The sequence below is a fragment of the Culex pipiens genome, chromosome 1, assembly GCF_016801865.2.
Source record: "Culex pipiens pallens isolate TS chromosome 1, TS_CPP_V2, whole genome shotgun sequence".
In the NCBI taxonomy this organism is placed as follows: Eukaryota; Metazoa; Arthropoda; class Insecta; order Diptera; family Culicidae; genus Culex; species Culex pipiens.
Genome location: NC_068937.1, coordinates 103,084,468 through 103,096,161, shown reverse-complemented (window position 1 = coordinate 103,096,161; position 11,694 = coordinate 103,084,468). Strand labels below are relative to the sequence as shown.

The following is an 11,694-nucleotide window of genomic DNA, read 5'->3' as shown; positions in this document are numbered from 1 at the left end:
GTGCGATTTTCGTAGTACAGAACCCCGTACACACTGATCATTTTATTCACATTGCTGGTTTGGGATTTGGCGAAAAGTATAATCAACAAAAACTTTAAATAAAATTTGTACCAGCCTTATGTACCTATTTGTTCGATTTTTGTGTTCTTGAACAAAATTCGAAAAAAGACAAATTACCTTGCAAATTTCTCAAAAACAACATCTAATTATGCGGATAATCGAAACTTCGGATAATCGAGGCTTCAGATAATCGAGTCTGCACTGTAATTGGGTCCCAAAATTAAGCTTAAATTTGTGATATTATTGTTCACAACGATATGGCTTATTTTTCTAAGTACAATGACCCATTGAACGACCGCAAAGGATTTAAAATGGATTTTTAATTCAATTTTTAAAAATTCACTTCACGGCCCTTCTTGGCAGAAAAGCTTCTTCTTGACAGCTCGTTCCAAGGGGACCATAGTGGATCCATAGAAAAAATGTTGTCTTGTCAATAACTTTTTTTTGCATAAAAAATTAAAAAACGTTATCAGAAATGGTTTTTAATCATGTTTCTTACCGTTGTTCATAAAAATTGATACCCAATTTACAACATTTAATCAACAGCATACCCGAAAAAGCTGTTTGTTCGGTAAAATTGAGAAAGAAAATATCTGTTATTCATGGAAAAAGGCTTTAGCGAAAATGATGATTAGGGGATATGAAAATTCGGGAAGATTTAAATTTAAATAAACGGCAATTGGCGTAAGTGTCACTTCGGGGAAATGGCATTCGGGGAACTGGCCGATTAGGGGAAATGGCATTCGGGGAAATGGCCGATTAGGGGAAATGGCATTCGGGGATATAACCGATTAGGGGAAATGATATTCGGGGAAATGGCATTCGGGAATGTGGCTGATTAGGGGAAGTGGTATTCGGGGATGTGGCCAATTAGGGGAAATGATTTTCGGGGAAATGGCATTCGGGGAAATGTCATTCGGGGAAATGAGCTAGACCCTTATAAAACGTATCTAAGTACCAACAGTCATGATATCAAATCATTTTCAAAACATGCATAGCAGGTACGTTGTTTCTGCCTCCGCAGGTAAAATAATGTGCTTTTAACCAAGCGTATACGCGAAATCATAATTTTTTCGCATGAATCAAAATGTTTAAAATGGCGTAACTCAAAAAGTGCACATTTGAGCACTTTGAAATTTGGAGACAAGTTAGGACATGGTTCAAATTTTAAGCTGGGAAATTTTCAGATCGCACAAATGCACACAAAAAAGTACTTCATTAACAAAGTTGAAAAAAACTAAATTTTGAATAAAAATCCATCTTTTTTTATTTTTAGTATTTTTTTAGCCTGTAAAAGCATACTTTGTTAAATGTTATTAAAAAGTTGCATCAATTCCCTTTCTGAATATATATAATGATGCAGGAAAAAATACATAAACAGCTACACAGTACAACTATGAAAAATAATATTTTTTTGTCAAAAAACATGTTTTTTTATTCAATTTTCGCCTTTGAAGGCCTGCTATTCAGTGAATTTTGAACTTACAACCTTCAATTTCCAAATATTTCTAAGTTAGAATGTTTATTATCGAATAAAATACAAAAAAAAATTAGAGTATGTCGGTTTTTTGATTTATGGCCGCCTGATACCCATAGTGCGGCATCTTGACGGTGCCGCGGTCGAAGTACAACAGATGACTGTTGTCTTTCGCGAGAGCACTTTTATCTCCCGTGGCTTTATTCCAGGGATGCCACATTTGAAGATTTTCGAGCACAGGCTCAATGCTCAAACGTATTGTTTTGCCATGTTATTCGATGATTTTTAATTAAATAAATTACTCACGAAAAAGATAACAATGTTTTGCTTCTTTTGCCAAAAACAGATTTGTAAAATATTTGTTTGCCATCAAGTTAAACTCATTTGCGTTTTTGTGATGTGCCCGAAAATCTTCAAAATCTGGCATGCCTGCTTTATTCCGGCGTTCGAGAGGTGTCGCTTCAGGTCGGCGATCGGACGGTCTTGGTAACCCTGCAAGACGGCCTTAACAGGGGGCTTCTCTGGGTCGTATGTGTAGAAGATGAAGTTGCTACGCTTCAGTTCTTCAAGCACCAGGTCGAAATCTTTTCTGCTCAGTGTGATCACTTGTGCTTTTTGTTGGCTGTGACAGTCGGGGCAAATGAAACACCGTTTTTTTAAAATTACTCGATGTTTCGACTCTCTGGTTTGAGTCTTCTTCAGGAGGATCTAGGGTTTATTGAAGACAAAACTTAGTTTAATCCCTCCCAAATGTGTCCAGCCACTTACTTCGTGTCAGACAGTGTCCCAAGTCCGGATTGCCTACACAAAGCTTGGTCGGGGTGGGGTTTTGGAGATCTTTTCGTCCAGACCGGCTAGCAAAATCGAGTAGGAAAATCAACATATCGCACAAGAAGTTGTTATGCTTCCAGACTCACCCCAAAATAGTAGTGAGGCCACCGTGAAATCTAGAATTCGCTCGATTTTGCCAGGGGGAATTGCGCCATCAACACTTCACTACACAACGGGTTTTGAACAGTGAAGGCTGATGACGTAACTCGGGAGAAAGTTTGTAGTGTTGTGCGTACATAGCTTATTGTGTGTGTGTGTTTGCCCGAAAGGGGGGGGGGGGGGTCCGCCGTCAGTCCTCTGCCAGAATACAGTTGAAGTTTGTTGATGTTGGTGTCCGTACAGTCTTTCTCGCAGCTGTTGGGTGGTCATGTTTGGCCGTGAGCAGTCGTTGCAAGGGATTTTGTAGATGACGTTACTGTGTTGTAGTGTTTTGATGGGATCTTTACCATTAGTGAAGAAAGTAGCAACGGAGTTGGTATTGGTGTAAGCAATTTGGATCTCGGGATAGTCTGTTTTGAGTGTTTTAATGATTGCTGGGTTAATTGTGTGTATGTACGGGATGGAAAAATGACCGATTCTTTCGTGACGGGACAACGTTTGTACGCATATGTTTTCAGTTTTTTGCTGATAACTTCAAAATCTGTGAGAAAAGGTACCAATATTTATACAAATTTGGAAAGTACATTAAATTTCCAATGAGATTCACTCCAGCAAACATTTAAAAACACAAAGTTTGAGTCAAGAGAGTTACAAATGTAGCGTGACGGGACAACATCGTACAATTGGATCATTTTGATTTTCATACACAAAAGTGAAGAACTCTGCTCTCCTAGTAAGTTTTTGAAAAAACCCTTTTTTACAGTTGTTTCTAAAATGAAAAACGAAGATTTTGCTTACTGGATCACCAAATTTCGTCAAATTTTGTTGATTTGACAGGTACTTCTTTTCGTGACGGGACAACGCAGATATTTTGCAAAAGAGGGTTTTGCTCGCGTTGTCCCGTCACGAAATGAAGCAAAAACTTTAACTAATTTGGGGTCGCTGAGCTCGAATATGACTCCTAGAATACTCCAAAGTATTCAGGGAATGTGCAATCCAAAATGGTGGCCAATATGGCGGTGCTAGAATATTCGATATTTTATAAAGAAATGTAACCGGCAATGAACAGGTCTAATTTAACAAAGGGTTGCTGAACTCAAATATGAGCTCTAGAATATTCCAAAATACTCAGGGATGTGCAATCCGAGATGGCGGCCAATATGGCGAAGCTAGAAAATTTGATTTTTTTTTCAGATGTGTAACAGGCAATCAATGGGTCAAATTCAACTAATTTGGGGTCGCTGAACTTGAATATGTGCCATAGAATACTCTAAAGTACTCAGGGAATGTGCAATCCAAGATGGCGACCAATATGGCGAAGCTTGAAAATTTGTTTTTTTTTCAGGATTGTAACAGGCAATCATCGGGTCAAATTTAACTAACTTGGAGTCACTGAACTCGAATATGAGCCATATAATACTCCAAAGTACTCAGGGAATGTGCAATCCAAGATGGCGAAGCTAGAAAATTGAATTGCATTCCCTGAGTACTTATTTATTTATTTGTCACCGTATTTGGCATTATGCCGCACAGACTGTTCTAAGGACTTTAGAATATTCTAAGGATTATATTCGATTTGCTTCTAGACACGAGAAATGAGCATCTTTTTTTGAATTCGTGCCTTGACCAAAAAATTGGCGTGACGGGACAACGCAAACTTGCGTCAGCCGTAACTCTGGATCCTTTTGGCCAATTTTCGATTTCTAATAAGCATTTTAAAGGGTTTTTTGAGTACGAAGAGAATCCAAAATATGATGCAAAACCGATTTCACGAACTATTGCAAATTAAACTATTGTCATTTTTCGTGACGGGACAACGCTTCCATATACCCCCTTTTCAAATGTCCTGTATAATTTTATACCTACAGAATCTGCTTCTGTCAATAAGAGGGCTTATAAAAGAGTCATTTTACTATAAAATACCGTTTTGATTGATTAAATGTCTGCATTCCTTCCATTAATTTGAGCTATTATTTAAAACAGTTGGGAAAATTAAAAATTCCCAGCGTTTATACATTTTACAACATCTGCTCACATATATGTTTAGAATAGGAACTTTGGTGTGGAAATATGTTTTTTGTGTGGTTCAAATAGTGGGAAAACATGGAAAATTATCAGAACCATCCAAAGTTCAACTTGAAAACCCGAGCAGGGGTAAAAACACGGGAATACCAAATTTTGGTATTACTTGGGCAAATAACAGCGACCAAAATGTGCCCTTGGTTGCCCAGTAACAGATGGTAAAATACCATGAAATCATACCAAAGTCTTGTATGTGGAAGGGCACAACAATACCAAACCGTGTTATTCCAAGGGTAAAATAATACCTCAAAATAAAACCATTTCAATACCAAGTTGAGGTCTTCTGGATTTTTGAACATTGCTTGAATACCAAAACTTGGTATTGCCATGGTTTAATTTTAGGTATTCTCGCGCCCTTGGAAAATCATATTTTGGTTTTCCTGTGGTCTTCCACATACATGATTTTGGTATGATTTGATGATATTTTACCATCTATTACTGGGCAACCAAGATCACATTTTGGTCGCTGATATTTGCACAAGTAATACCAAAATTTGGTATTTTCATACCATTTTTAGTGCAGCAGTTGCAGTTAGTGAAAAAACGGAAATGATCCATATGCGATCGCCAAATCTACTCACCTGATGATTCCATGTTGTTCTTAGTGATATTCTTCACCACATCGAATGCATTTGTCATTGACGGCCTGTGCTTGAAGTTCTTGAAGATTCTGAAAAATAACAAGATTGAATTTCAATCCAGTTTCATTTTAATAACACTTATTTTTCAATCTTGTTATTTTTCAGAAGCTTCAAGAACTTCAAGCACAGGTCGTTCATCAATGACAAATGCATTCGATCTTCGATGTGGTGAAGAATATCACTAAGAACAACATGGAATCATCAGGTGAGTAGATTTGGCTGTTGCATATGGATCATTTCCGTTTTTTCACTAACTGCAACTGCTGCACTGAATATGGTATGAAAATATCAAATTTTGGTATTACTTGTGCAAATACCAGCGACCAAAATGTGCTCTTGGTTGCCCAGTAATACAAAAATTATGTATGTGGAAGACCACAGGAATACCAAAATCTGATTTTCCAAGGGCGCGGGAATACTAAAAAATAAAACCATGGCAATACCAAGTTTTGGTATTCAAGCCTTGGTATTGAAATGGTTTTATTTTGAGATTTTATTTTACGCTTGGAATAACGGTTTGGTCACAGAGTAACCCAGTCCGTGCCCAGTCCGAAGAAATGTCATTGATTTTTTTGGCTCCATAACCCGGTCGGAAAATGCGGGCGCAATTCTGGCGTTTGTCTGGGGGCTTGCGCCAGTCATCTTGCAGAATTTCCCCCAGATTTGCCCCAGATCGTGCACGGTCGTGCACGGTTCAACCGATTGAACCGGTTGATTTTTGTTGTCAGACAGCTGGCAGAAATTTTGCCAGATTTTCGCCAGATTCGTCTGGCGTTACGCAAAACTTGGCTAGAATAAGTATGCCAAGTGTGTCTGAACTGCACGACAAACGTCCGCCTGCGCCAGACACTCAAATTTACCAAATTATTTTCCGAGTGGGCTGCGATGTACCACCAAGTTGAACCAAAAATCAAGAGGCAGTGCGAACTCTGTCTTACTCTGTGGTTTGGTATTGTTGTGCCCTTCCACGTACAAGACTTTAGTATGATTTTATGATATTTTACATTTTATTACTGGGCAACCAAGGGCACATTTTGGTCCCTGTTATTTGCCCAAGTAATACCAAAATTTGGTATTCCCGTGTTATTTACCCCTGCTCGGGCCAGAACAAAATAACTAAATATCGTCTGCTGTATGATATCTTGTGACATAGACAATTTTGGTTGAAAATGAGTTAATGATGTCGTTTGGCTATACTTAACAAACAATACAAGATGCTTTAACTCGCTTCCGTTTCCCGGATATCGCCATACACACTTGTGACATATTGACCAATTTATCATCAAAATGGTCGTGCACACTTGTGACACGTCATACATGTTGTTGGAAAATGTGGATTTTTTTCTTGTTTTCATTTTTTTCAATTTATTTTCACAATAGAGAAAAATGTGAAATCTACTCTATAAGGTTATAGCGCTCTTTTGTCCTCGCGGTGTCCTGGCCGTGTGCAGCAGCAGCAGCCAAGCATGGTGCGCTGTTGCCATTTTTGCGCTGCGCAGCAGAATTGGTTGTCGCGCCCATGTTGCACTATTTCATTATGTTCAATAATTGTTTGTAAAACAATAAACTGTTTCATAAAATTATTAGTGATGAACTTGTGAACCAATAAAAAAATAAAGTACTTCAATTAACCATCACATCACTCTGCAGGACAATGTAATCAACTCAAAATGTTGCAAGACATTTCTCGGTAATGTCGCATGCAATTTTTTTGGAAGAATAAGAGAACAAATTCCCCGGCTAAAATTCTAAAATTCTAAAATTCTAAAATTCTAAAATTCTAAAATTCTAAAATTCTAAAATTCTAAAATTCTAAAATTCTAAAATTCTAAAATTCTAAAATTCTAAAATTCTAAAATTCTAAAATTCTAAAATTCTAAAATTCTAAAATTCTAAAATTCTAAAATTCTAAAATTCTAAAATTCTAAAATTCTAAAATTCTAAAATTCTAAAATTCTAAAATTCTAAAATTCTAAAATTCTAAAATTCAAAAATTCTAAAATTCTAAAATTCTAAAATTCTAAAATTCTAAAATTCAAAAATTCAAAAATTCAAAAATTCTTAAATTCAAAAATTCTCAAATTCTCAAATTCTCAAATAAACCAAATAAAATAAATAAATAAGAAAATAAGAAAATAAAAAAAAAGAAAATAAGAAAATAAAAAAATAAGAAAATAAGAAAATAAGAAAATAAGAAAATAAGAAAATAAGAAAATAAGAAAATAAGACAATAAGAAAATAAGAAAATAAAAAATAAGAAAATAAGAAAATAAGAACATAAGAAAATAAGAAAATAAGAAAATAAGAAAATAAGAAAATAAGGAAATAAGAAAATAAGAAAATAAGAAAATAAGAAAATAAGAAAATAAGAAAATAAGAAAATAAGAAAATAAGAAAATAAGAAAATAAGAAAATAAGAAAATAAGAAAATAAGAAAATAAGAAAATAAGAAAATAAGAAAATAAGAAATAAGAAAATAAGAAAATAAGAAAATAAGAAAATAAGAAAATAAGAAAATAAGAAAATAAGAAAATAAGAAAATAAGAAAATAAGAAAATAAGAAAATAAGAAAATAAGAAAATAAGAAAATAAGAAAATAAGAAAATAAGAAAATAAGAAAAAAAAGAAAATAAGAAAATAAGAAAATAAGAAAATAAGAAAATAAGAAAATAAGAAAATAAGAAAATAAGAAAATAAGAAAATAAGAAAATAAGAAAATAAGAAAATAAGAAAATAAGAAAATAAGAAAATAAGAAAATAAGAAAATAAGAAAATAAGAAAATAAGAAAATAAGAAAATAAGAAAATAAGAAAATAAGAAAATAAGACAATAAGAAAATAAGAAAATAAGAAAATAAGAAAATAAGAAAATAAGAAAATAAGAAAATAAGGAAATAAGAAAATAAGAAATAAGAAATTAAGAAAATAAGAAAATAAGACAATAAGAAAATAAGAAAATTAGAAAATAAGAAAATAAGGAAAAAAAAAATAAGACAAAATTACAAAATTACAAATTACAAAATTACAAAATTACAAAATTACAAATTACAAAATAACAAAATTACAAAATTACAAAATTACAAAATTACAAAATTACAAAATTACAAAATTACAAAATTACAAAATTACAAAATTACAAAATTACAAAATTACAAAATTACAAAATTACAAAATTACAAAATTACAAAATTACAAAATTACAAAATTACAAAATTACAACACATTACATTAGATCCACAGGCCTCAACATCCGGGATATCCATGATCATCCCAACATATCAACAAAGTAGTCAACAAAGTAGTCTATCATACCCACTGAAGCTATTGGCATATGACCCGGAGTCGAAACCTATCGACCTCTTGCTTATTACGGTGGTAGACCCGCAGGAATCAACTTCAGGGAGTTCTAGATGATCTTGGATACCCTAACATAGCAACAAGGCAGTCTACCATACGCACTGAAGCAATTGGCATATCATCCTGTGTCGAAAGCTATCGACCTCTTGCTTATTACGGTGGTAGACCCGCAGGAACCAACTTCACGGAGTTCTAGATGATCTTGGATATCCCAACATATCAACAAAGTAGTCTACCATACCCACTGAAGCTATTGGCATATGATCCGGAGTCGAAATCTATCAACCCTGCTTGTTACGGTGGTAGACCCACAGGAATCAATTTCAGGGAGTTCTGGATGATGTTGGATATCCCAACATATCAACAAAGTAGTATACCATACCCACTGAAGCTGTTGACATATGATCCGGAGTCGAAATCTATCGACCTCTTGCTTGTTACGGCGGTAGACTCACGGACCTAAACTTCTGGAAGTTCTTGATGACCTAGGATATCTGAACAAATCTACAACATCCGGTTCGAACACGGTTGCTGTGTTTGAAAAGGAATTCGTATACGATTCTAGTTAGATTCCGTTTCAGAATTCGAATTGTATTGACTGGGTATCTTGCAACATCAATTTATGTTGCGCGACATTTTTTGGAAGTGTTGGCAAAAATTATGAAAATTGACCAGATTTCGGCTTTAGTGGTACCTTAAATGATGTCTCAAAGCGAACGCTTTCATTGAAAACCGAAAATTTCAAACTTGATTTTAAACATTTTTGATATCAAAGACTTGAAATTGTAGATAATTTTCTAAGTCAGGATATCATATTTTGGTTTTATTTTGGTATTAAAGTGTTTTATCAAATTCCTCTTAAACTATGGGAAAATTTTGTCCAATTTTGATAAAATAATTAATTTTGCGCTAAAATGTTGTCTCAAAGCGAATGCTTGCATTGAAAACCGACAATTTCGAACTTGATTTTAAACATTTTTGATATACCTCCTAAAGAAATAACTTCAAACTATGGGAAAATTTCGACCAATTTTGACAAGATAATTAATTTTGCGCTAAAATGACTTGAAACCCAAAAATGTTAAAGCTGGTTTTAATTTTTTGTATATACCCACTAAGATTTTTATTTAAATCGTTGAAATTTATCTAAGTCGGGATAACCTGAACTTTGAAAAAACGAGTCAATCGACAGATTATTGAATTTTGGTGAATTTGTAACCAGTGGTTAGGTTAGCTTTAAAGGTAAGAACAAAATTGTCCGTTCGACGCAGTGGTGAACGCAGAACGCTGTGCCAGTTCGATTTTTCCATCAACTGTCAGTCGAACAATCTACAGGGGTTGCTTTGTTCAATGGTCAATGACTGGCAGGCGATGATGACAGGCGCAAAATTTTGCGTTTGCGTCCAGGCCTGACGGACAATCTTGTTCTTAGCTTAAGAGTGGTGAGACTGTTGTTCCGCGACGCGTAAATCAGCATGCCGAAAGGGAACCCTGTGAAATCTGGAGAGCGGAACATCCCCACTCGAGTAGCGGTCCAACGCCAATGGACGCTACCAACGCTGCACGCTGGAGTAGTTGCGCTAGTCACCACCAGAAAGCGCCACAAGAAGGACAATGGATTCTCTAGGGCGAAATAGGATGAGAATGAGGCGAAACAGGAAAGATGGATGAGGTTGAGGAACCCTGGAGAATCTGCGCCATTGGATCGGTCACTTGCCTGGTGATTGCAGAAGTGGACGGTCGAACCAGCTACGTTCGCCGTCACGTAAAAGTGAAACCTGTTCACAGTGTGTGAAGTGGAACCGGTGCAGAAGACCGGAGGAAAAGGGTCCGTCGATCGGAAGATCCGGACGAGTTGCAGGAGTACCTGCGTAGATACTGGACAACCAGCTAAAGGTCGATTCCACATTAACCCCGAAACAGCCAACCCATCTTCATCCCGCCATCTTCTAACGCTATCCCATTCTGCCCTACAGACCCCTCAGTGTGTACGCTTCGCGTACCGGTCGGCCAGCCCAACCCTGGGTGCCGGAAGCGCATTCTCAAGCAGCTGCACAAAGCGCATCCCGAAATTGTGCGAATGAAGTCGCTTGCACGCTGTTACGTGTTCTGGCCCCGAATCGACGCGGACATCGAAGACCTTGTGCGCGCTTGCCCAAAGTGCGCCGCTGCAGCCAAGCTTCCAACCAAGGCACTTGTAATAGTCTGAACACCACTGCATTCCCAACATACCCATTCACACTTAATTTCCATTTTTATTACCATGCCCGGACCTCGCACAACAAGACCAGGTTTTGTCTTTCAAAACACAAACCCTGCCTGGCTGTAGAGCCCACACACAGTTAGAACCACTTGGCGCAAGCATAATTGCTGATGCTTGCGTATAGCCTTTTTCGAACCATATTTCGGTTCATCGACAATTGGCCGGGACGCTGACTCCTGCTGAGCCAGCGCAAGGGTTCAACCCAGTACAAGCCAACTCCAGAAGTCTATACTGTAGCACGTAAGTGTCACCACTCAAATTACATGTGATGCAACAAATTTGACTAGTATAAATACCCGAGTTCAAATAAACAAAAAATCAGTCTTTTCGGCTGGAACATCAAGGCGACTTGTCTACTTTATTTCGAGCTCCGAGCTGGTTACTGCTCCTCGCAGTCTACCACACCTTGGATAGCTCTTAATGCAAAGAAAGTCCCTGCAGGTTTCCCCGCGGTTCTTACGCCTCGTAGTGCCGAACGTTTGAGATATTATACACTGCTCCAGTCCTGGCCGACCCCGAACGGCACTTGGGAGCGGGTCCACATCGATTACGCTGGCCCGATGAATGGAGTTTTCTTCTTCGTCGTAGTATCCACTACGTACTCAAAGTGGCCGGAGATTTTCGCAACCCCATCGTCTTCCACCAAGGCGACTCTCAAGCTGCTGCGGCAGTGCATCGCTCGCTTTGGTCGAATGGACCTTCTCGTTTCGGACAACGGTCCGCAGTTTACGAGCGCTGAGTTCCGAACGTTCCTGAAGCAGAACGGAATTCAGCACGACCGCTCCATACCATCCGGCGTCCAACGGTCAAGCTGAGCGCTTCGTCGACACGCTGAAGCGAGCTCTCAAAAAGATCAACGAGGGGGAGGATTTGGAGGAAACTCTA

General features: G+C 37.0%; 1 protein-coding gene across 1 annotated transcript in view; it reads right to left on the bottom strand.

Moving 5' to 3' along the window:
- Positions 1-1,003: 1,003 nt before the first annotated feature.
- LOC128093819 (uncharacterized) overlaps positions 1,004-11,694 on the bottom strand; it is a 34,680-nt gene continuing 23,989 nt past the window's right edge. The window contains exon 2 of the mRNA XM_052711630.1: positions 1,004-1,969. The gene's annotated coding sequence lies outside the window, so the exon portion shown is untranslated. The remainder of the gene's footprint in view (positions 1,970-11,694) is intronic.